This window comes from Stegodyphus dumicola, chromosome 12 (assembly GCF_044657685.1).
Source record: "Stegodyphus dumicola isolate Sdum_Otavi_A_Nest chromosome 12, ASM4465768v1".
NCBI lineage: Eukaryota > Metazoa > Arthropoda > Arachnida > Araneae > Eresidae > Stegodyphus > Stegodyphus dumicola.
In genome coordinates this window covers 108,871,703-108,894,095 of record NC_140779.1, presented here as the reverse complement: position 1 = coordinate 108,894,095, position 22,393 = coordinate 108,871,703, and the positions used below count along the sequence as shown (strand labels likewise).

The window sequence follows — 22,393 nt, the reverse complement described above, 5'->3', positions numbered from 1 at the left end:
CATGCAACTCATTCCCCTCATGCACCCCTCAAGCCTCCCAGTAAAAATGATTTTTATAAAATTTCAAGCATTTTTGTGAATAATTTTTATTGCGGATCTGCTGTATTCCATTCTGTCTACAATTAATACATAAGAAAATAAGCCAATGAAAAATAATTTTGCTAATATGAAAATAAGAACACGCAAATTTTAATTAAATAGGTAATTTTTACCTGGTAATTCCTAGCCAATTAATTTTAAAAACTACATGAGTCAGCTAGAGTATGTGTATTTATTATAAAAAATTAATAACGTAGAAAATCGATAGAAATTAATAGGAGAGGAGGATAAATCTTTAGCATGCATTAATCTTTTATAAATATTGTCGAATTTCACTTAGGAAGTTTCCAGTATAAATGTATGTATTTAATGTTATATTTTAAGGTGTCCATACATGTGCATAATTTTAAAAAGATTAAAAACATGTATTATAAGAAGGATTCTTTATTCATTTTGCACATTTTTTGACTAATTTATATTCTTTTGTTTCAATAAATCATACTGTATTGTTAGCGTAAGCTTTCTTTGAATGTTTAAACTACTGTTCTGTCTGGCTGCTAGTCAGAAACAAACAATAAATACAATTTCATACGTATTCCCCACCAATCTAGAGTCTTTTCGTTAGTTCTGCATTTTACATAGCATATTCCTTTTCCATATAAGTAAACATTATTGATGCCATTTGGCGCTAATACAAAGACCGGTAAGATAAAGAATTATTGTATTACCTTATAAATATTGTTGTAATATAAATAATTATTGTATTAAATTATACATATTGTTGTAATGTAACCAGTAGCGTGTATATCTAGCATTTGATAATTCGTAGTTTGAATCCCGTATAATTAATTTTTTCCTTTTCCTGCTGGAAAAAAACATGCCTCTACAAACTATTGCCGAAAACGACAAGCTTAATTAAGGCGACCTGGTGCTTTATTTCAAACCATAGCTGATTCCTTAGTTTTTACTCGTCTTTGCTGACTTAAATGCAGGAAAAAAGGGGAGTATACTGGTAATTAAGTAATCCAGCCCTGACAAAAATCATCATCACTTAAAAAATCGTTTCCGTTTTTTATTTTCTTTCTTGGAGTCATGTAAATTATAAAGCACACTTCGAGGAAAGATTTTTTTTTTTTTTTTTTTTTTTTACAATAATGAGAAAGGTAATTTCAGTGAAAGAGTCGTCGTTGCGTTCATGTTTACTGCAGTTTTTAGGTTCTCGAAATATTCGAAAACAGAATATATTTTCTTGTAATCAACAGATTAACATGTACACGTTGCGCATTTAAAGAGAAATTTAAAAATCAGATTTTGTCCTTAAGGTTTATCATTCACCAGCTGTTTTTTTCTCAATATTCTTATTTCATGGCGCAATTTCTAAAATATCACTAGTAAGAACGATAGAATTACGTTCATTGGTAGATGATATGCTTTCTAGTACTTCCAGTATTCTCACGTGAAATTGACCTCAAATATAGAAGTCGTTTCCATAAAAAAATTTTGCAAATGTAATAATGTATATACTTTATCTACGAACAGGTATTTCAAGTGAGTATAATAATTCTGCAATAGTTAAACTAGATCTCGGATAGTACTATCGTTAATGTACGATATTTATGTTTCAAATTTAATCAGAAAACAGAGCGATATAAAAACATAACGCCACGCAATATATTAATTTTTCTTTTGAATTTCACCAACAAACACTGGGATTTAATATAAGTGTGTTGCCGCTGTCGGAATTAAAATATTTTTATATTTCACGCTCTACTACATTGTCGTTCAGCAAAGAGTAAGATATTTAACTTTTCTTTCACATTTTATCTGTGTGTTTCTGATTGACAAACCAAGAAATTTAAAAGCAATAAATGCAGTTCTTTATCGCCGTTATTACTGATTACTAGAGGAACTCATAAAATGACACAATTTTAGACTACTGGCCGCGTTCGTCGATAGTAAGTAATAAAATTAAATGAAAATTTTCATGTGAAATTTTATAGATGCTTTATTATTGCATATTTTGGAATGTACGAAATTGAATAACAACAATTTACAAAGCTTTTAGGAGTTATTTTGTATCTCTATAGAAGCATTTTTATTCTTGAAGAAGGAGCATATTCGGTCGTCTTCCATTCTGCAAATCCTAAAAAAAAAAAAAAAAGAGAAATGATAAGGTGATAAATATAAATAAATTTAAAGAAAAACTGCAATAATGAAACAGGTAATTTTAACGTTTTAAATGTCGTATTTATGGAAAGAGAAGTAAAAGTTCAGGAAGGCAGACGAATAGTTTGAATTCCTTATCCATATACCACCCTATATCTTTGGGCTCTTTTTGTGTTCAGGTTTATTGGGAGTGATAATTGATGTTTGAAGTGAGGCAGGCAATTTGTTTAAATATCAAATACAAAGGGGAAGTTTTTAAAAATCTTTGTGAAAACACAACGTAAAAGTACCGTAATTCTTTATATATTTTATTCTGCTTACTAAAACGTTTCCAATAAATCTTATAGTTCTGGCTTTAATTGAAAATCTTACATTGTAAAAAAATTACACTTGAAAAATTCAGATGTATTAGAAATGATGTATAAAATCCTTTAAAGTGAAACATGCATTCTATTTAATATTCTTCTTAACTTTCCTTTCTTTAGAGATTCAGACTAAAAATATTTTTCGAAGTGAAAACTACAAGAGTAACGGTATTAACCTTTAGCTGTTAGAAAGTATTCATTTCGCTTATTTTTTTATAAAAATAACATCAAAACACTCGAGGGCTATCTGTTTGAGAAAAGTCATGCTTTCATGAAGGACTCTCTCAGGGAAGCCCGCTCATATATACGTTGCACATGGGGAAAACCACGAAAACACTCATACAGTGATCATGTTTACGGAATTTTTAAAACCGGGCCGAACTACTATCGCTCAAAGACTTTATTGCTCGGCCTCTCGGAGGTGTAAAGGACGATCGTTTGAGGGAACGGAATACGTAAGGAAATCTGGTAACCAGTCGTTTGTCGAAGGAAGACTTGCCTTCTTATTATTTCATAACAATATAAAATTCGAACACTAGTTTTCCTCACCGCTTATGCTTTTTCTTCTAAAATGTATGGACTGTCATTAAAACACAGCACTGATATTCAACATAATTTAACAGGAATGTCAAATGTAGAAACATTAGGGGTGAGACTGGGTATTCCTGTATAAAACTAAAAACAATAATTTCGTCTTTCTTCTTAACGTGTCGTTTTAGTAACTGTACCTTGAAAGACGTTTAAACGGTGATCAGTTGAAATTTAAATGCAGATCATGAAACACATGTTAAATGCACTCATTTTTAGACTTATCACTATACCTAGCTGAGTAACGTAAGACCACGTATCACCCCATGCTGTAAAACTCCTATTAGATATTAGATATTATCTTATATCATCCCTTATATATATAAACCTCTAGCGTCCTATACACTCAACCAACCGAAATAAAGTTTCAAATATTGTTATTTGAAGGTAAGCTATGGAGATTGTGATGATTTGAAAACAACAGAGCTCTCGCGGTTACAGTAGCAGTGAAAACATTTCGGAATTTTAGAGTGGCGACGCCCGCTTTCGTGTTGCGAAAATTGATCAACCCCTTGAAAAGCCGTAAATGACAAAACCTGTAAGCATAAAATATTTGTAAATAAGAGCATCAATAAGAAACCGATGACCACATAACAGAGGAGAGAGGAATATAGGTTTTATTGGAATTGCAAATTTTGAACGTGTGCATTATTTCAAGATAGCGTCATGTCCTGTAACATTACAATTTCGGTGCCACCACGATCCTCCTAAGCCCGACAGACTCTTTCTTCTGGAGTTACCTAAAATCTAAGGTGTGCACATCAAACCCCGGAGATTTGTCGCAATTAAAGATGGCATAAAATGTGAAGTTGTAGAGATACTTCAAGCGATGTTACGTTTGTCATTGTTGACAACAATCTCCCGATGCAATGAGGTATCATCTGCATAGGTGGGCACGATTAAAACTTGGAACTTCGACCCTCTTCTCTCTAGTGAATTGTCGTTTACAATGCTCGTCTTTACAAATGTTTTATGAGCACGGCAGTTTTACTCATACGTATATCGTTCCAACGCCATTTATGGTTTCACAGTGCGGTGATCCCTTTGCGCAGGAAATACGTGGGTATCCCCTTTCGTAAACATCGAAATTTTTTTTTCTGCAACTATAACCGTAGAGGTACATTATTTTAAATCGTCACAATCTCGAACACATACCTTAAAATAACAATTTCGGAAATTCCATTTCAATTGGTTGTGCGGATAGGCCGCTAGAGGTATATACATATTTTTGACTCCCCTCCATATAATAAATGCACTAATTTTGGTTAATAAACTGAAAAAAAGAGTTTTCTCTGAAAGTGTATTTTAAACTTTATTTAATGAGATTATTATTATTTTACTATTTAATGAGATGATTAAAACATGTATATGTAACTAATATACTTACGTATAAGAAGTTCAAATATAATCAAGAAAGTTTCAGATTGATAATCAGTTATTTTCACACACACACCAAAAAAGAAAGAAGATATATATTGACAGGAAAAATTTATCATATATTCACCGACGATGATAAAGGCACTGAGATATGCTAGATACTTCTCTAGGTAAATGAAATCGTCATTAACTAAAGCACGATAGCCTGTCGCTAGTAGCTCCTACCAATCAAATTAAAGGTTAATCCTGTACATCTAAACATGTTAAAGCTCGCTAAGATATAAAAGATTACTCTTTGAAAGAGGAGAAAAGCTTGCTAGAATAAAAAGAACAGGCTTGATGCACATAAATGTTTGGATTTTTCATCACCCACGCCTTGAACAAGGAAAGGAAATTTTTTTGATTTCACACCAAATTTAGCTACAAAATAAGTAGCCAAAACCTTTGTCAGCTTGGCGATATCTCGCCAAATTACCGAAATACACATTTACTCAATGTTAAATGGGCTTGTCCAAGTATTCTTAGTTTTCCGGCATTGCTTTCTTCTTGAAAGTTTTTATGTCATATTACACAGAAAATACAACAGTTTCTTAGAAGAAAAACCGAAATAAATTGCTCGAAAAGCATCTATCTATGATACAAATTAACACAAATTAAAAATTGGAAAATATTGAATATAGCACATGAGTTATTGATTGGATGATTTTTGAGTGCTGGTTGACTGCAGCAAGAAGCAACTGTCTCCTACACTTGACCTTAGCACGGAAATATTGGGAATGAAATGATTTCGTTGAAACTCGGCAATTTATTAGCTAATGAGATATAATTAACGTATAAGAAAGTATCTAAAATAGAGATAAAATTTCGACCAGAGAAAAGGAGGATTTCCTTAATTGCTACTGATGGTTTGGAATCAGAAATTTCTTACATGTTTGTTAAATCACAAGTTACAATCAAGTTGGATTTGTAATAAAATACATTTTGTTCATCGGTGTTTCCCAAACCTGTTTCCTTTTGCTACATTTTGCGTAGCTGTAGATAACTAGATTTAAACTCTGCGATTCTAATAAGGATTCAGGGAAGTGTCTGCTTGGATTAATAGAATAGATACAAATTAATAATAATAATAATAACAAATCGTATTATGTCAAATCTGTTAAGTACAGAAGAACTTTCTGAGAAAGAATGGCTAGTATTTAAGTTATACCAAAGTAATTCACAAACATTCATCACAATCATCCTTTTGAACCATCGGAAAGAGAATCAGGGACGAACTACTAGTATCGCTCGGTTTTAGACAATCCGTTAGTTGCGCAAAAGGTTCCATAAAGACTGCAGTATGGAAAACTCATATCCAAATAGCAAAAATACGAAATGTTATAATAAGCTATAACCGCAACAGTACAAGTCAGTGACAAGCATTGTTTTTGCTTAAACACTCAGAGTGGCATTGCATTGATTCATATCCTTAATTTAATCTTCTTTCAAAACTGAAAGTTGCTAATAATTGCCATTTCCCGGAAAGAAAAAGTAATGCCAAAAAGATAAAACGTATGAAATCTGGAGCGTTTCTGGTCTTGTGTTTCTTATCCGTTAAACTAACTCAAGTAACAATACGCAATAAGACAAATCTTTTAATTTAAACTTATTCTTTCCCTGCTCCCCGCTAAACTACGTATTCTACCCGCTATACGTGTATCAGGAAAACTAATAAAGAAAGCTAAAATCTAATGCAGAAAATATACTTTCTTAGAAGCAAAACCGAAATAAATCTCATCTCTTTCTTTTCCTTCTTATGCGTCTTAATAGTAATCTCTAATTCTCACGTCGACTTTTCTCGCTGGAAATTATTTTCAAACAAAACATTTCCTTACAGTGAAATTTACTGCAGTTAAAAGCAAAATATTTACCACTCTGGACGGTATAATGGTTAACGTAGGCTGACCTAATCGCTTGCACGAAATAAAGAGTTAACTTCTACGTAAGTTTTTGCTGCAATATTGCTATGCTATCTCTCTATGAGGGAATATGTTAAAGTTTTCGCCTGAGATGAATATTGGTAATGACAGGGTTTATATAGGCAATGAGACGGCTAAGCAATCAATGCGTTCAGCTATTTACAACGTATCGGGATGATTAAGAAAATCTAAGCTTCTGCTACGGGAGGAAGACCCGTAAATATACACTCTCGTTCGTAATATTAAAAAAAAAAGTATTAAATATATCAAAATATTTAACTCCCGAAACTATTCCATTATCTCTTAAACTAAAATTAAAAACGTAATGTCGCAATCTACTTACTATTAAATCTGCTGTGCGGAGGAATCTCTTTTATGCTTGTAGAGACATTAGGTACGTTTTTGGAAGTAGGAGAGATGAAAAACGCTCGGGGAATACTTGAGGCTAAAGTTCTGAAATCTGCTACTTTTCCAATGGGAGACAGGAAATACTTCTATTTATTAGTCGTTTTGAAATTAGTCTTTTTGGGGTTAAATGTGACTGTAGACCCCATTTTTAATATTGGTTCATCCTGATAAGAAGTATTCCTTCTCTTACTCTATTGAAACTGTTTACGAACACATATTTTTCATTCTTAAAAGAAATCTTGCATTCTCCAAAGCAAGTGTACATGTTGATAAAGGTTTTCATTTTTGAGCAGCTTTTTTCAAATTTTTACTCAAATCCTCTAATTCCTATTTCTCTGCTTATTTATAATGGCGAATTTGGTTTACTTTTAAAAGTTTTCTCAAGTTCGTATTGACAGTCTTTGTTTCGCGAGATGAAGGATAGATATTGTTATAGTTTAATGTATTAAGAACTCGCATGAAGACGTATAGAAATTACATACTTACCAAACAGTCAGGAGCATTCATTTTCTGCCGATAGGCCTGAGTTGTGGATCAGGGTCAGGAACAGCCTGTATGACAGCCAAAGTTGCCATTGCCAGAGCCGCAAGGAAAAGCAGACTGCGTTTCAAAAGTTCCATTTCTGAGATGCACGAATTCAATACGTATGAATAACTTAACTCGGAGATATCCTTTTATAACACAACTTCTATATAAAAAGTATGCAATATCATGCCAAGAAATTAACCACAGAGAAAGAATATGCATTTAGAAAACGAAATGATTTGCAAAATGCAAAGTATATTTTCAAAAACCGTATGTTTTTGAAATAAATTTTACCAGTGGAATTTTTTTAAATCTTACAGGGAATTTGTTGGTTATTTCGGTGACTCAGCATTGATTCATTGACTTATGTCGGGCACTTTTTGTGAAATGATTTGCAAAATACAAAGCATATTTTAAATATCCATGTGTTTTTAAATAAATTTACTCAGTTGAAGCAAGTTTTTAAATTTCAGCGAGGGTTTGTTGGCTATTTCTGTGACTCAGCATAGATTCATTAGCTGATGTCGGAGGCTTTCTGTAGATGGGTAAAATGCAGAATCATCCTAAATTTTCTCGAAGCTGGATCCTAAATAGATATCGAAACTGACCAAAGTTTTGAATCCCTGAAACCTTAATATAATAATTAAGAAAAACAAATTTTACTCAGTATTAAGAAAGTCTAACTGAAAAAAAATTTGGAATCCATATTTGAAGAAAAACTGCACTTGTATTTATTAAGAACACTTGAATGAAATTTAATGAACGGCTACGTAACTAAAGCACATGAATCTCGATATTAATTTAATGAGTGTATTTTGACAAATCTCGGAAAGTATTTACCCTTTTTAAAGAATTTTTAAAAATCAAAGCAAATGCGAAGGGTGATGGAGACTTTAAGAATTATATAGATTAGCATAGATTTTTTTTTCATTCTGTACCCCCATTTCATTTTCGAGACTTTGCGTGAACACAAGCATTAAATGTAGAATAAAGATATAAAATTAACGATTTTATTCCTTTAGTAAACAAAATACAAAATAAAAAGAAGTAACTTTGGGATTTTTTTGAAGCAAGCAAAAATTACTGAAAGAAACACCCCTTTTGATAAGATTCAAAGAAAATCACATTTTGATAAAATAGATAGGTTTTTTTTTTTTTTTTTTTTTTTTTTTTTTTTTTTTTTTTTTTTTGCTGCATAGCAAATTAAATGCAGTATTTGGAACTGCTTAAGTATGTTTAACGAATTTCAGCACTGAGTTGTTTAGATTTAATAACTGATAAAGCTGGAAAAGTTCTTTTATATAACGATGTTGTCCTGAATGGCAGAGAAACATTTAATGCCATACCAGAAATTCAAATGAATTCTATTAGTTTCAGTCCAGAATTCAGTCAAGAAATTTTGCTAAAACATAACTTTTGAGTCATTAATAAATTAATTTTCCTCTTGAATAATTTTATTAATGTCAATTAATAAAATTTCTTTAAATTCGGTCATCTTAATTAAATTTTCGAGACAATTTTTAACAACATACTGGAAAGGATATGATATCAGCTGTTTGGTCAAGAATTTCACAGATGAAATAATATCGTCTTATGAAAACTCTTCTACCGAAGTTCCCTAAAGCAATCCCTTGAAAATTCTTATTCAATAGAGGAACCCTACCTCGCAGAAAGTATTCTTTTCCTTCCAAACGTCACAGACCGACGCAGATACTCGATATCCATTTTGAATTTCCTTTACGCATAGAAGTTTGAAAAGGTGGTTGGACTATGATGACGTTTCCATTGGGGTTTGGACTCACAGGACATATAATTTAGTCGATTCTGCTGTAATAGATTCTGTAGTACAGCGCAGGCAATTGATGGATGTAATGAAACTGTGTTATTATTCAAATACGACTGCGTTATTCTTATAATAAGATGACTTGGTGAGAGTTGCGACGGACTGGCGTTGGAGAGGACGTGCCAAATAAATCATCAAAGTATTATTGTCTTATTTAGTATTGCATCATATTGCAGAGACGTAAAGTTATTTTTTGGAAGCAGGAGACACTTGAAAAATGAGAGACGCCTTCACCGGAATCGAACCATGGACATCTGGAATGCTCGCCCAGCGTGCAGACTACCACACTACGAAGGCATGCCAAGAAGGTGGGAGAAGTACCTTATATACTCTTCCTTTTAAAGAGCGACTGGGGTCCCAATCGCAATATCCTGGGTGAGGAGAATCATGATCCAACACCCTTTTAGTTCGGGTGCCACTAGGTTATTTTTTGGAAGCAACAGAGATTGAAAAATGAGCAACGCCTTCGCCGGGAATCAAACCATGTACCTCTGAAATACGCGCCCAACGTGCAGATTACCACACCACGAATGCATGCCAAGAAGGCGGGAGAAATACCTTATAATATTATTATATTTTTAGCTTGAATTCTTTGTAGTAGGAAATATGCGTATCCACAATAAGAAGAGCTTATTGAAATTGAGAATTATATTTTGACGTGAGAGTTCCCAGAACAATTTGTATTATAATGCAAATATTTTCAACGACAAAAATTTGAAAGACCTTTTTAGTGAACATTTATTTATGAAAAACATTTGAACATTTATTTTGTGAAACATTTTGAACATTTACCTTAAAGAACGTGTTTCATCAAAAGACTACAAAAAATTTTCATTGGACATTAAGACGACATTGGATTTAGCATCTGTTTAATCGTGGAGGAACTTTGAAGAAAAACTGACCTTTGAGTGGGTATTAAAAATAATACTTATAATTTTCATTCAAATTATATTCATATATATTTTTTATGTAAAACTTTCGGGTGTATGCTAAATTAGTGTAAATTACTTTACACGAAAAATATAGTGAATGCACAGAAATTAAAGATTTGCACATGTCGGAAATGATGAATAGGAAATATGTGTGGGTATTTATGCATGTGCTTGCAAAAATCATGTATCTGCCTTTGACAAAATACTTAAATATCCATTAAATTATTTATAAATGTATTTGAAATGCAGAATTTATTCACTTATAAACAACTGATTAAATGAAAAAGATACTGAAAAATTGGCATTTACTGGAAATTTTGGTCTTTATGAATTTAATAGATTACTTTTTGGTTAGAAAAATTCCCCAGCTGTATTTCAAAGAGCTCTTAGACAAATTTTAAAGAAATATCAGATTTAAATTTGCATTAAATTATTTTGATGACATTATCGTATTTTTTTCAAATTTTGATGAACATCTTAAATGTCTTAAAATAATATTTGACATATGTGAGAAAGAGAATATAAAATTCAAACAATCTAAGTGTAATTTTGCTATAGAAAAAATGAAATTTCTAGATAATGATATTGAAGCAGGAAAATATCAACCCTGTAATGTAAACATTGAAGTTATTAGAAACTTACAACCCCCTAAAAATGTTAAAGAATTGCAAACATTTTTAGGAATTATAAGGATATACCATAAATTTACTCAAAATTATGAAAAAATTGGAGTTCTTTTAACAAATTTATATAAAAAAGATACTCCTTATAAATGGACTCGAAATCCATTCCCGCACAGGTTTGAATCCTGTCGACTCTGCTGTAATAGATTCTGTAGTAGAACGCAGGCGGTTGAATCCGTAACGAACAGCGAAAATTTTGATGCCGCAGAATGATGAAACGCCGATCTCAGTGAATAAGAAATTTGGCAGTCAAGGTATATTTAATTCAACTTTTATTTCAGTAAACATGCTGTGGCCACAATCAAGTAGGCACATTGCCTATTCCAAAAAGTTTATATTTTAGATAAATTTGTAGTAAGGTAAAAGGAGCAGACGGACTGCAGTCCAGGTAGGCCAGATAGGCTTATGCCGACGACTTTTTGCTGGTAACCAAAGGGCACAGCCGCAACGCATATGAGACTAGGGCGCAACAAGCAATGGACAAGATGGCCAAATGGGCCAATGACCATAAGTTAACTATTGCCAACTCAAAAACCCAAGGTATGCTTATCTGTCCAGGTAAGCGCCATCGAAGAACCCCGTGCATCAACCTTCATGGGAAAAATATTAAAATAGTCAGAAACTTGGAGTTATAATATTGGTACCTTGGAGGTACCTTGGAGTTATAATCGACGACACATTGACTTGGATGCCACATTTAAAGGAGGTCAAGGCACGACTTCACAGTATATTTCATTCCATGCTCAGAACAGCAGCACCAACATGGGGAGTTTCTTCGAGGATGCTTAAGACGTAGTACTCTGTAGTTGCTGAACGTATTGCACTATATGGGGCCTCCATGTGGGGCATAACGATCACTACTAGAATGGAGAATCTGCTACGCTCAGCACAAAGACCATTCCTCCTGAGCATTACCCGAGGATATAAAACCTCGCCCACTAATGCTCTAAACGTGATTTCAGGACTACCGCCTCTGCATCTCTTAGCTCAGCGCGAGAGTGCAATAGTGCGAGTGCTCCGACTCAAAGAGACAATAAGTTTATGGGACAGTACTTATGTTTATACTGACTATGAGCAAAGCATTCCCGAGCCACCTTGCCACCCGGCCGAATTCAATATCTCGATTAACTGCAGGTCACCAACGTGGTTCAATGCCACTGCAATCTACACCGTTGGTTCCAAACGAAAATGTGGCACCGGTAGCGGATACTGTGTTCTTCTTGGGAACCAGATCTTAAAGACCTGGGAAAGAAAGCTTAAGCACCACAACTCAGTTTTTCAGGCTGAACTGATTGCATTAAAAGCTGCACTTGTCTACGCACTGGAAAAAAACTATTCCTGTATATATTCAGACTCAGCCTCTAGCCTCCAGGCAATCCAAGGCACATGTAGTAAAAATCCACTCGTCAGGGCTATACAAAAACTCTTACTAAGAACACCTAAATACTATAGTCCTGAACTCTAGTGGGTACCTGCGCACACTGGAATACTGGGTAATGAAATTGCAGATGCAATAGCCAAAAGAGAAGCAACTGACCCGCACGTTCGCACACTTGACGTGCCTCTCCCGGGTTCGTTCTTAAAAGCTGAGCTCGAGAGAGAATTACTCAAACGTTGGCAACATCTGTGGGAGACAGAAACCACCGGCAGAAGAGTTTACAGATTTTTTCCAAAAGTCTGCCGGCTTCTAAAATCTGGCTCGTCTCACTTCACTCAGTATCTAACAGGACCTGGTCCCTTCATGACTTACCTGCATCGCTTCAAACGACGCGAAAACGAGCATTGCTCATGCAGGATGGTAGGAGATCCGGACCACTATCTGTTCGCTTGCAGAGAGACGGCCAAATATCATGTTAGGCAAGCAGTAGCAAACCACATCCATGCATGGGCCGAAGCTACTTCAAAAAATCGCAATGCATTGAAACGCATATGCGATTGCATAAACATTGCACGCAAAATCTCAGACAGGCTGGAGTAATTCTCAGCCACCATCCTCGTCACCAGCACAGCCCCTGTATGCTCTGTACCTGTAGTGAACTAATTTTATCTTAAGTTAGCTTATTCGGCTTTTTTTATTCCCTGTATATATTTATCTCCTTGAACTGTAAACCTTGAATTATGAACCTTGAACTATGTATTTTGCCTTATTTTATGTATTGTTTCCACTGTTTTGCCTTTTTTTTATTTTATGTATTATTTTACTTTCTAGTATTTTACTTCTTATTACTTTTAGTATTTGTAACCACCTATCCATTACTCTGTAAATATGTAACTGGAATTGTTCTTCACGCCCGCAATGCACCCTTCTTCCATCTTGCACTATCGTCTTCGTCCAGCATTTGTTTGCACTGCACTCAGCAATCGTCTTGAGCACAATATGTATTTATAAGTGTGTCTTTTGTTCAAGTTATTTCCGTCAGCGGGGCTACCTGGCCGATATGCTAACTACCCAGTGGACCGGCTGCCTCGTTGTCGGTGGAAAGAAAGAAAGTCCAGGTAGGCCAAAGCGTAGAAAGCAAGTCAGTTATGTTCACTGCGAAATCTTAATTCAGACTGAGTTTGCTTTGGTTCTCAATGCATTTTGATGATATAATTAATAGTGCCGTATAATTAGTATTGGCCGTTTGAGTTTTAGTTCCATTTGCATCACCAGAATTATATAAGAGTCATATGACATGGATTAATCTAGAATTGACGCAGTGCAGTGATTACTATTTTTAGAATTGGGAAGGAAAATTAATTTTTACGCTGCTAATTTAATTTTTTACATATTCTTTACTTTTCTTGCACAAACACACACACACACACACGCACACACATATATATATGTATGTATATAGTATATATATTGGGCTATATAAAAAGTCTCCGAGGGTTTTTGGTACATATTTGAACAAAATTTCCTTTACTGAAAATTAGTTTTAATCACGGACATATTGACCATTATTATCTATGACCGTTTGCCATTTTTCGAGTTGCTTTATAATTCCGTCGATGTAGAACTTCTAAGGTTTATCTTCGAAAACGTGGCTAAGTGATTTTTAGTGGCGCTTGGGTCGACCAATATTTTACTATCAAGGGAATTTTGCAGAGACCGAAACAAATAGTAGTCAGTCGGTGCAAATTCCGAATTCTTTGACATAGAAATTTCCGGAACGGAATGGAGCAAACCACTCCTGTATCCTTCGTTCACTCACAGAATTCTCACCGTATACATCACAAATTTTTCGGCATGTTTTTGCAGCGCTTTCCCTTTTTTTTATAGTAGAAAAGTATCCCATAGCGTATTTCCTCAGATATTTCACTCATTTTCAAATCAATATAACATCTTACACGAGCAAAGAATTATAAAACTACATTTACAAACAATGAAAGTTAAATGTAACCTTTAAGCACATACATTCGATTGAGAAAATTCGCTGAGTGTTGCCGGAAATATAGGCATCAATATCCATCTAGTGGCAATAAAAAAAAAAAAAAAAAAAAAAAAAAAAAAAAAAAGAATTTTGAGACTTTTTATATGACCCAGTATATATATATGTATTAGATTTTCGCAATCATTGGTCTTTGATCCTTACTTTACGACTTTATTTTTGAAATCATTGGTTGTTGTCATATAACAGTACATATAGACTGTTTTAAATGATGAATATATTAAAGTTTTGGCATTTCAAAATTTAAAATAATAATAATAATTTTGACAAATAACGAAATCTAACTTTTAATGCGGTCTCTCGGTTCTTATGATCACATTTCGAAAAGATTTATATATTAAAATGAAATCGTTATGAAAGAATAAAATTATGAGAAGTTTGACTCGCTTATGACAAAATTTAATCGGGAATTTAATTTCAAAATATGCAATTCCAGAGAACTGTGTGAATTTTCCGATAGTGTCATTCAAATAGCATGGCATTTCCAAAATTAAATTTACAGACATATTTTAGAATATGTGACGTTTCTCATTTTTGGTAAAAACAATAATTTTTTTACTGGTCTAAAATTATGGAGCATGTTAATTTTTGATTTCGTACATCCTTCCAATCCGATTTTTATTAACTTATTTATTATTCTTATAATATTATGAATAACAATGAGTAAAAAATAATGTGATAATTAAAAAATTATAAATTAAATCACTAATTAATAAAAAACTCTGAAAGCTGAATTTTCAGATTTTGTTTAAGATTTCAGATTTTTAAGTCGCCCCAAAAGGCTCTCTTTTAAAATCTGATGAAGCTTTCTTATTTAGATGTTCAAAGAAGGAAAGACCTTTCGAATAAAAGATTCGAGATTCGAAAAATCAAATCTTCAGCCTGTTACAGTTCCATGTTTAACGTTTATCCATGTCAGCTGGTCTTAAACTTTGCTTTCCAAACTGATTGACAAAGAGAATATTTTGTCTTAGTCTCGAAAATGTAATTAAGATGAGGGAACTTAAAGAAATTATATTAATTGGCATTAATAAAATTATTCAAGGGGAAAAAGAATTTATGGAGCAATCTAATGACTCAAAAGTTATGTTTCCGGAAAAATTCTTGACTGAATTTTGAACTGAAACTAATAGAATTCATTTGAATTTTTGATTTGGCATTAAATGTTCCTCTGCCATTCAGGACCACATGGTTATATGAAAGGACGTTTCCAGCTTGTTAAAAAATGCTATTTATTCGAGATGGAAAACGAATCTTTGTTTCTTTGTGACTGAATTTCTTTGTGACTAAATTGTCTTAGAGTGTTGCCTGGTACTTTATGCTGAGGTAAGTCTTACATTGTAGTTAAACACCAGCATAAGTAACATATGAGGTGAATAACATGGTTTCAAAACTTTAAATGATAAAAACAACGTAAGGAAAGAGTTAGAATTCCTGACAGCTGCAATTGCCAAAGTGTGGCTGCCAGATTCAAACTGCCATTTCTGTTTATCATACAATTTTCGACTTATAACTTCGACTTTAATTTTGACTTTGGGATTGAATGCGACTGTAGACGCCATTTTTAATATTTGTCCTTCTGGTATGTACTATTCCTTCTCTTAATCTGTTGAAACTGCTTGCGAAAACATTACATTTTTCATTCTTGAACAAAATCTTGTATTCTCGAAAGAAAATGTAGCTGTTGATAATGGTTTTCATTTTTGAGCAGCTGTTTTCATATTTTTATTCAAATCCTCTATTTCTTATTTCTCTGCTTATTTATAATGGCGAATTTGGTTTACTTTTAAGAGTTTTCTCAAGTTCTTATAACAGTTTCTTATTAACAGTTCTTATTAACAAGTTAATAAATCTAAACGCCACACACTGTTGAAAAACGTTAAACATATATAAGCAGGGACAAATACTGCATTTAATTTGCTCTGCAGTCAAAAAAAAAATTTGTTTTACTAAAACATGATTTTCTTTCATTAAATTTTATATACTTGAAACAAATCCCAAAGTTACTTCTTTTCATATGCATTTTGTTTGCCAAAGGAATAAAATCTCCCTTTCGCATTTGCTTTGATTTAAAAAAAATCCTTAAAAGATGGAAATATTTTCTACTATTATTAAAACAGCTTTGTCAATTACACTGATTAATGTATATAAAGATTCAAGTGTTTTTGTTATGCAGCATTTTATGCAATTTTATTTATATCTTTTTAATAAATACAAGTGCACATGCAAAGCGTTCTGCAGTTTGCTTTTCGTTTTTTAAATTATGATATAAATTATATATTTTTTAATTATTATGCGTTTTTTTAATTATTATATAAAGGATTTGAGAGATCAGAAATTTTGGAGATATTCGATATATAATTAGGATCCACATTCTAGGAAATTTATAATTCGTTTCATACGCAGTTTTTAAATTTTTTTAATTTAAAAAGATTTGTACACCGCAAAGAAAAGAAATGTGAATTTCACGTTTATATCAGATGATTCTGAATTTTAACGAACGTGTCCGACATCAGTCAATGAATCTATGCTGAGTCACCGAAACACGCACTCTATGCTGAAACCGCTGAGATTTTAAAAAATTCCTTCAACTGAGAAAATTTATTTTAAAAAGATATGGATTTTTTAAAAAGGTTTTGTATTTTGCAAATCATTTCGATCTTTGAATGTATATTCTTCCTGCGTCTTTAATTTGTTTCTATGATACTGCATAATTTTAGGACTAGGTTGTATTATAAAAGCACTGCTTCAAGCTGAGATATTCATACCGATTCTATTCGTATGTCTAAGAAATGGAATTTTTGAAACGCAGTCTGCTTTTCCTCGCGGCTCTGGCAATGTCAACTTTGGCTGTCATCCAGGCTATTCCTGACCCTGATCCTCAACTCCGGCCTATCGGCAGAAAATGAATACTCCTGACTGTTTGGTAAGTATATAATTTCTATACGTGTTCAGGCGAACTCTTAATCCATTAAACTATAACAATATCTATTCTTTATCTCGCGAAACAAAACTGTTAATAAGAACTTGAGAAAACTCTTAAAAGTAAACCAAATTCGCCATTATAAATAAGCAGAGAAATAAGAAATAGAGGATTTGAATAAAAATATGAAAACAGCTGCTCAAAAATGAAAACCATTATCAACAGCTACATTTTCTTTCGAGAATACAAGATTTCGTTCAAGAATGAAGAATGTAATGTTTTCGCAAGCAGTTTCAACAGATTAAGAGAAGGAATAGTACATACCAGAAGGACCAATATTAAAAATGGCGTCTACAGTCGCATTCAATCCCAAAGTCAAAATTAAAGTCGAAGTTATGAGTCGAAAATTGTATGATAAACAGAAATGGCAGTTTGAATCTGGCAGCCACACTTTGGCAATTGCAGCTGTCAGGAATTCTAACTCTTTCCTTACGTTGTTTTTATCATTTAAAGTTTTGAAACCATGTTATTCACCTCATATGTTACTTATGCTGGTGTTTAACTACAATGTAAGACTTACCTCAGCATAAAGTACCAGGCAACACTCTAAGACAATTTAGTCACAAAGAAATTCAGTCACAAAGAAACAAAGATTCGTTTTCCATCTCGAATAAATAACATTTTTTCCCAGGAACATTTTAACAGAATTTGCATTTTTTTTTTCTTAAAGAAAAATTATTTCATTTTTTGTGACTCGCTGTTTGATCGTGATCTTGAAACAAAATTCTAAGAACCGAATGGTGGAAAATCTGCCTTTATACTTTTTTAAAGTCAATAGTTTGTGGACGTATCATTACGTTTAGTAATTTCATTGTTTTCGCTCTTCTTTTTAAATGTTCCACGAAAGTTCTTTTAGTTTCTGCATACCATACTGACAAGAGTTTAACAATTTGAATTTCGTGACAAGATTTTAAAAATTTGAAATGGCTTTTGCATTTTTCTACAATTTTACGATTTCTTCTCATCAGCATTTGCATACAATAAGATAAGTCATGTGATCTTTACCGTTCTTGATTTCCATACACTGATTCTCTTTCAAGGCGTAATACACATGACATGGTATAAGACACCGGTTTCATCAACATTAGACATTTTTAGCTGATGTCCATTCATTTCTTTGGATAAAGCAATCTACGATAGATGCAATTGAGACATCTTTATATTCTTCGCTTATAGAAGGACAGTGTATGGTGGCGCAATTTAAAATTGTGCAGCCACCCATTTCAAAAACAGTTGTTCTTTGCATTCAGTTATATTGACATTAGTTTCCTACGTTAGCATAGGCTCATTTAAGGCACAGCATTGAGTAAAACATAACATAACATAAGCACAGCATTGAGTTTCGGCAAATTTCTTCGTCTTTTTTAATTTTGTAAAACACAATTATTTTTGATTTTATACAGGAATGCCGATTTTTTCCTCTGACGATTTTTCATATGTCAGCCCTATATTATTGTTGAATTATGTTGATTATCAGCGTTGTCTTTTGATGATAATGAGAGTCTAGACATTTTAAAGTTAAAATAAAAAGTTAAGAGGAAAAGCAATATTCGAATTTAATACTGTTATCAAATAAAAATAATGCAGGTCTCCCATTGGCTAACGACTGGGCTGCAGATTTCCTTACATTTCTGTTACTTCAAGCGATCGTCCTTGTTTCCACTGATAGGCAGGGCGGGGGCTGAAAACAAGCACTTCGGTGCGAGTTTCCTACCGAAAGTCCTCCAGAGAGGCACCCTATCTTTTATACAGATAGCCTTCGAGTGCTTTGTCTTAGTTAAATAAAGCAAAAGAATCTTTTCCTCCACCAAATGGTTAATATTTTTACCCTTCTAATATTCAGTTGGAAAAATATTTTCACTTTGCATCTGGAAAGAAAAGAAAGTTCAGGAATAATTGAAATAGTAAACAAACTTCACATTAAAAGATTTTAGACATTAATTTTAATATATGTGAATTTCTTAAGTGTAATTTTTTACAGTATGAGATTTTAAAATAAAAAAAGAAATATAAATATTATCTGAATCGTTCTAGTAAATGGAATAACATTTATAGAGAACTACGGTTATTTTATGCAGTTTTCAATAAAGATTTTTAAAAATTTTGCCTTTATATGTGATGTTTAAACAATGTGCCTGATTTACTTCAAACATCAATTATCATTCCCAGTAAACCTAAACAAAAATGGCCAAAAGATGTAAGGATAAGGGATTTAATTTGTCTGTCTTCCTAAACTTCCTCTTTTCTTTCCTAAAATACGCAACAGAAAATTAAAATTATCTACCTTCATTATTCGAATTTTTCTTTAAATTTATTTATATTAATCATCTTATAATTTTTCTTTTTAATTTAGGATTTGCAGGTATGGAAAAGGACCGAATATGCTTCTTCTTCAAAAATAAAAATGGTTCTACAGAGATAAACGATAACTTCTAAAAGATTTGTAAACTGTTATTCAATGTCATGCTAACGAAAATTTAAAATTTGTTTTCTTATTTGACAAGTGTTTCCAAAATATGCAAAAATAAAGCATCTAAAAAAATTCGCATGAAAAATTTTATTTCGTTTTATTACTTACTAGCCACAAACGCGACCAGTAGCCTAAAATAGTTATTATCAAAGTAAAAAAAAATATCCAGTCACAAAGTCCAGCAATTGTTATCTTTTTGGTCCAGCTAGTAGTCAGTAATAAACTCGATAAAGAACTGCATTTATTGCTTTTAAATTTCTTATTTTATCAATCAATAAGACACAGATAAAATGTAAAAGAAAAGTTAAATATCTTAACGTTTCTTTTACGTCTTTGCTAAACGACAATGTACTGCCGCGTGAAAGATAAAAACATTTTATTGGCGCAGGGGCAACACACTTACCTTCAATCCCAGTGTTTGTTGGTGAAATTCAAAAGAAAAATAAAAACACTCCGTTCTGCCAAGTGGCGTTATTTTTTATATCGCTGTGTTTTCTGATTAAATTTAAAACATAAATATTCTACGTTTTTCCGATTGGTAAAACAGAGCTTTTAAATTACTAAGCTTTCAAGCAAAATCTCGATAAATTAGCACAAAATGAGAAACAAGAAACAAAGCAAATTCGAAAGTCAAAATTCGGGGTTCAAGAGGTGCATCTTGGGACTCAGGAATGCGGGTCTTCAAATTTTAATGCATCCAAGCGCTGCCATTTTTTTACACAGCGAAACATGAAACAATCTATATATATATATGCGGATTATTTATTTTGTTATAGTAGTGAATATTTATATGAAACCGAACGTCGATTTTTCAATTTCCGCAAAATAATTTTCCCGTGCGCATCTTTTGGTGTTTTAGGTTAATACCATTTGATCTTTCGAAATTTCTAATTTATTCTACATGGGGTAGAGCCTAGTGATCAGATACCCATGTGTAGCAAACAATTCCACACATGAGCCAGGATAAATTTAAAATCAGTAACGGTATTTAGACACATTTCCACTGTTCCCATAATTATAATTTTTGCATTAACGATTTGCAGGTCTTGTTTTTAGAGCCTTTTGAATAGATTAATTAAATTGGAAGAGAGACACACTACTATAAAATTTTAAGTTAGGCAAAACAAACACGGTGGGGCATAGATTTTGAACAAAACTCTAGTTTCAAGAAAACAAAAGGATTCCATTGGAAATAGACACGTTCCTTTTATTTAGGAGCTAGAAATTTGCGAAATACGTTTTTGATCTGAGTGGTGCGATGTTTCAGTTCTTGCTCTACTTCCTAAGTGGCTCATGGACTTTACCCAATCTAGTAATAAATTATTCGAAAATATTAAGATCAAGTAAGGCTACAAGCAAAATTTTAGAAAGTATTTCGGAAAATTTAAATATGAAGTATAATCAGGATAATTACATTCTTCAAGGTATTGCCATACAGTATACTGCAAGGTTTTGTCGAGCGGATGATATACTAAGAGAAATTCAATTAACTGTTACTAACAAAAACATGCCATGAAATACTTACAACAAAGAACACCTTATTCACACCATGGAAAATAAGAGAAATTTTGCATGCAAATTATAAATATTTACAGGAATTAATTACTATCGAATGTAGTACCTCAGCTATAGATATTTCGGAACATTATTCATTACATTGCATGAAAATTAAGCATTAATTATACAAAAACTGTGTCAAGTAATACACTTTGTCAATTTGAGTAGACGTGCGCGGCAAATAAAAAAGTCCGGCCACTGGTCATACGATTAAGAATAAGATCACAGATTAAAAATGGAATACTACGAAATATATGAAGGACATTGTGTCTAAGTCTGTTATAAATACCATATAATATAGGATTTATTTCAAAAGTGATAGTTAAGTTAGTGTTAATATCACAACTGAGACATAAACAAGTTATCAGTAATGGGATCTATCCCTTGCATATTAAAAGACGATAGCATATTAATAACGATTTAATAACGAAAAGTAGAATTTACAATGTACATGCATAATAAAATTTTCTATTAAGTAGAAAGGAAAACAAAATATAAAACTTAATTTAAATGATGTCAAAGAGAAGTATGACAATAAATTTCCCTTCCATGTAAATATTTAATGGCTTGATACGTTTATTTTCTGGTAAAGTGCAGATGTAGTAGTTGATATCCTTAGAATCTAGCAGCGTAGTACGGCCCTGACTATGCATTATGAACTTTAAGAAGCAGAGAAGAAACGGGAAACAGCCGAAGAATTATGTTTCAACGTAACTCTTTGTATGACACCTCAGGAGGAGCAAAATTTTAAAAGTGCTGTTCACGCTTCTTGTGTAAAAAATTTTGGACAGTGATGGTGAAAGATCACGATCACCTTACGGGAAAGTATCGAGGAGCTCTGCACAATATGTGCAATTTTAAACATAGGCTTCAAAAGAAACTTCCTGTCGTATTCCATAACTTAAAACATTATGATGCACATTTAATAATTAAAGACTTGCGTAAAGTTCAAAATCGAGAGTTTTCCGTCATACCTGGTAATATGGAAAAATATGTTTCTTTTAACATTTGAAGATGGTACAATATAAGTGTATTTTAATTTTTTATTGACACTATGCAAATTAT

The 22,393-nt window shown here is 32.6% G+C and overlaps 1 long non-coding RNA gene across 1 annotated transcript; it reads right to left on the bottom strand.

Annotated features, from left to right (window-relative positions):
* Positions 1–2,026: 2,026 nt before the first annotated feature.
* LOC146993728 (uncharacterized) lies at positions 2,027–7,529 on the bottom strand. Its single transcript, XR_015044354.1, has 2 exons — positions 7,388–7,529; positions 2,027–2,182 (listed from the first exon to the last, which is right to left on the bottom strand). It is a non-coding gene; the product is annotated as an uncharacterized LOC146993728 (long non-coding RNA).
* Positions 7,530–22,393: the final 14,864 nt, after the last annotated feature.